Here is a 5,307-nt window from a genome sequence, read left to right as displayed (position 1 = left end):
TTAAGGATGAGCTGTTCTGGTATAAAAGCAAGGATCTTCCTCTGTCTCTGGAAGCAAGAGTTCTTCCCCTCTCTGTTCAAGCCTGTCACCAGATCACAGCTTCTCAGCATCCACATGCTCCAGTGTGAGCACCTTTGTTTCACAGGCTGCAGATGCATTCTGCATCCTCCCATGCACTCCATGAATTACAGGGAAATAGTTTATTGTATTATAGTCCTCACCACAACTTGCAGAAGAATCTCAGCCCTGATGCTCAGAGCACCTCCTCCTTTCCCTCCCTCTTTTGCACAGACCGTAGTGTTGCCATGTTCTCCTCACATGTCTCCACCTTTCCCTTTTTCTTTGACGGGGAGAATTGTTATTCATAGGTTTGTTTGTTCTCAAGTTCTATCTACTGAAAAGTTTTTATAGAGTTGTGTAGCACTGAAAAGTTGATTCTGTCCAGGCTCTGCGTTGGTGAATTGCTTGCCATGCCTTTCGCTTCTGGTCATGTGGTCCCAGCTGGCACTGTGCATGCCACACCAGCCACTGGCTTCACTCTGCACCTCTCCTCATGTGGGCAGCTGAAAAGGAACAACTGCTGTCACCGCTTCTGCCCTTCTGTTCTCAGCATGGCTGGCTAAAAGCAGCTAAGCAAATAAAGTTCATGGTCCCAGCTGCGTGGCTGCTCACGGCGCTGGGATGGCCCCTCCCCAGCCCTCAGAGTGCAGAAGGAAAGAGAGCTTCTCGTGGGATTTTTTATTCTTAAATATGTTATCATAGAGGCATTACCAATGTCTCTAATTGGCTTGGCAGCTTGCTAAGCCTGTTCTCAAAGCCAGCCAGAGATTGGTTTTGCCAGGGACAGAGGAAGCTGGTAGCAGCTCCTCACAGAAGATCACTTCCATGGCTGGCTTCTTCCCTCCCCACCAAAAATCAGGCCATACAAAACCAACACAATGGGGTAGGTGATCTTGAAGTCAGGGAGGTGATCTTGAAGTCAGGGAGGAAAGCAACCTTCTTTGTGCTCTCCAATACCATTCAGCCTGCTTTACTATCCAATTGAGATGTCTATCCCAACTCTACTACCAGAAAGGTGCTTGTTTATTTTGTGAAAACCAGGCTCTTGGCAGAGGATTGCTGCTGGAACTGAGAGATAACATCAATTTTCAAAACCCACTTTGCATGCTGTTTCAAATACCTGACTGTAAAGGAAAGACGTGTGAATGGCATATTCTCTTGTGACAGCAGTGGTGAATCAAAGTTGTAAGTGGGGCTGACATGAAAGAAGTAATGGATTTTAAATCAGACTGGGCATAAGTCAGAAGCTTTGTGACCCAAAAACTCGTGCAAACTGTCTTTGATTTTTCAGTGTTGAATGCTAGATCTGCTAGTGCTGCATTTTATCTGCTCTCCAATTTACTGAAAGCTGTTATATCTATATGACGTCAGCATGAAATGATCAGTCAGTTTAGATGCTCTTGTATATAAAACAACTGGGGAACTTGCAATAAGCTGTAAATCCAGTAAATTTCAAATTTTTTCTGTGTGCTTTCAACCAGTATTTTTAAGATTCTTTCTATATAGTGTTCTTTACACTCTACTCCATCCCCACCTGGCATGGTAAGAAATAGAAACAGAAAAGTTCCCTCTTTTGATAATGTACCTTTCTTTTTGTGGGAGATTTTTTTGTTTTGTAAGTGTTAAAGAAACCAGTAGGACAAAATCTCTCATTATATTGGCAGAAAGACTCTACAAATGCCTTGAAGAAAAATTTCTGTATAAGGAAATTTTGTTGTGATGAAATCTTTGATGACTCTTGGGCTTGGATTCTAACCCTGATTCATGCAAGATTCTGTGAGGAAGCACAAAACTTCACTCTTAAGCACTTATGGTTTAGAAAATATTGGTCTTTGTCAGTCTTTGTATTGATACCACTCAATTCAGTGGTATCTGTCAGCTGAGCAGAATGTGAAAGGAGGTACAGGAAAGTGGAAGTGATCTCTTTCTCATATTCCGAGGGCTGGAATAGGTCCACCTTTCTTTATGTCCTGCTGTGACAAACAACTTCATTAGGCACAGATACCTTTCTGAAGTGTTTCTTATATATCCTGAAACTGCCAGATGTCAAGAATCTCCCATCATTCAGGGTAGTCTATCAGTTTTTAGTGGTGTGGGTTCTGATTGTAACAGCCTCTCTCTCATAGGCTGAATGCTTTCAGAAGAACCATGAACAATGTTTCACCATATTCAAAGTAAGTCCTTTTTCAAAAAGACTCATTTTATTTAATGTATTTTTTAATCCCATATTTTGTTAACTGTCCTTTAGTGGAGAAGAGGAAGAATGGAACAAATAATTAAATTATGCTACTCCTCAGAACAAGTATCTTCATTTATATTGGATTAAAGGCAAATGTCCTGATAATGGTATAGCCTTGAAGACTTATAAAGAAAATGTTTCTGCATTTATCAGAATAAATTATTTCCTGACAGCTTGACAGAGACATCTTCAATCCCTTGGATCTGTAGTCCACACAGAATCAGAAATGTTTAGCTGGAGGTTGTACAAATCCCAAAATATACAGAATTGCAGGATGTTTTATAAGTGTAATGAACAAGGCTAAGTTCTTTCTGACAGGGATTCTTTAACATATTTTTGCATGATGTCTGAACATTTATATCTCAGTCAAGTCAAGTCCTTTGGATGGTGAAGTATAAAACATTAAAAATCTGACAATTTCAGAGACATGGTGAAAGCCTGCTTCCAAGTGTAGTCTGCATATAAAACAAAAAACTGCAAGAATTAAAAATTTTGCTAGGTGGTCCTTTTATGTGAAAATGTGCCCATACCATGTCTAAAGGACTAAGCTGTGCTTAAAAATATTAAAAATGAAAATGTGTAAGGTACTCCCAAAGAAATATTTCAACCAAACATCCCTCCCTGATTGCACCATCTGAGCTGTTTACCAGAGAAGGAAATTCTGGAGTAGGTTTCCCAGCTGTAATAATGTACAAAAATGGTTGCATAATGAAATGTGATTAATTTAAGTGAAGTGATATGTCCATCTCTCTCATGTCAATAAACTTTTGATCTGTTCACTACCTTTACAACTCTGTAATATCTCTGAATTCTACCTTTGTACTTATGAAGAAATCATAACAGCAAGCTACTGCAAGGATTAGAAACACAATTTAACATATTTTGTCTGTTAAATTAAATTATGGAGATGTTTGGGTATATTTCAGTCTTTCCAAGAACTTCCCTTTCTATCATTACACTATAGAAGCCTAATTATAAAATATCAAGACTCACAGTTTAATCTTTTCCAAGTCTAAAAATTGTCACATAATTTCCTAAATAGTGGTCTGGGTTTTTGTCTAGGTTTGGTTTTCCAAAAAATAAGAAAGGTCACCTAAACACCAGTGAGACACAGTGAACTTTGACTAACTTCCAGAAGACCACTTGACTATGAGTAGTACAATATACAAGAGAAGTTCTCTTTACTGATCAAATACAATTGAACAATGAAAAAAGCAGAATTTGTGAATGTGCTGGCCAAAGTGGTCCTGGAATGAACACCTAATTTAAACCTAAAATTTAAAAAAAAATTGAAAGACAGAACAGCACCTTTAAACATTTGCACCTTCAGGGAATATTTCTGTAGGCAAGGTCAAGAGCAAAACAATAGACTATAGGTACATGTGAGACTGAGACAAGTTGCTAAAAACATGTTTAAGAGTGTTCACAGGTAAGAAACATGAAGACAGTCATTTTTTCAAAAGAGGAAGTATATGATGAAAGAATACATATATTCTCATAGGACAAAAAAAGTTATAATAGAGTAACTGGAAAGGAGTAATGTAAAAGGAAAAATTGAAAGCCTTAAAACTGATGTAAGCCAAATTATCACCTTAGTAATATAAATCAAAGCTGTTGAATATTACTTAATAACACAGATGCAATTTTCCTTAGCATATATGTAAAGGATTGAGGAAACTGAATTGATTGAAAGGCTTGGAAGATTATGATCCTATTTTTCAAGTATTATGAGATGTTATTAAGCAAATGGTTGGATTCCTTTTGACACACCATTTCTGTGGTCAGTTTATTAAGAGCTTGAAAGTAAGTTCCAATAAAAGTGCACATTTTGTACTACGAGATTTTTACAATGTCAATACTCTGGATAAAAAATGTCAATGATTTCTTGGTATTTTGCACAACCCTCTTGAATTTTGGCATCATTTCAGCTTAAAATTCTAACCTTTTCCCCCCCTTTTTTCCTTCCTAAGCACTTCACTAACCCTATGAACTTCAAAGCATTCACAAGAAGTAAAGGTTATGACAAGAGAGAAATGGGATAGATTAACAGTATTAATTATTTTTGAAATTTGTAAAATAATTTGCAAACTTGTTTATTTACTGCATACGACTTGCTTATTTACATTTAAATAAGAAACTAAGCACATTTCTTCACACAGTAGTTAAAATACTACTCTCTGCATAGTCTTCAATTTTATCTTCATGATTTACGAGACATGTTCTAATGGCAGTCAAGTTTTCTGCCTTGGTCAGGCTAAACCTCTAAAGCACAGGTGCATATTTTCTTAATTTAAATATAGTTTATCTCTTTTTAAATGTATTACATTATTTTTTCAAAAATAACCCTATAGGCTGAAATTTTGCAATTTTTGACAGAAAGCAGCAGGAATCATTACTTATCCAAGTGTCCCTGCTTCATAGGACAATTATGGAGTGCCACAGGCTATGGGCTACAGTACTTGGGCATGGAGAGCATAGACTGAAGCAGGAATCCTGGTTGCACCCATACTACTGGCAGTAGAACACCAGGTGTAGGTAAATGTAATAAAAAATGAATTGAATTTTCAAAAATGGGAACTGATGAGATAGCTTATAGACAGTCTAGGCTCATTTCTCAAATTCAGCAAGTACCAGAATATGTATTTAACTTGATTCAAAGTAGCATCCACTTGTAACTGCGTCATCCCATCAAAATGAAGTTTAAGAATATTAGCATCTGCCCTATTTCAGCTCTGGTGTTTAGAGAGGAGATTCACACCACAGCCAAACACCTTGTAGCTTACAAGTACTTCTTTGCTAGGAGGTACATTTCAATCTGCTCAATCAATGCTATTTTCCAGGAAAGGACAACTATGACCACTAAGTCAAGGGTGGGCTATGAGAAAATTGGATGATTTCCCTCCTCAGCACAGCTCTTTGCAGAATACATATTAAATCTATGACCCAGTATGTGGCTGGGTCCTTTGTTCTGAATGCAAACAAAGAGGAGGAAGGGATTAAATGACTTT

The sequence above is a fragment of the Passer montanus genome, unplaced genomic scaffold (genome assembly GCF_014805655.1).
Source record: "Passer montanus isolate IOZ18808 unplaced genomic scaffold, ASM1480565v1 scaffold7, whole genome shotgun sequence".
NCBI classification, from domain to species: Eukaryota; Metazoa; Chordata; class Aves; order Passeriformes; family Passeridae; genus Passer; species Passer montanus.
Note: the sequence above shows the minus strand (reverse complement) of the source record.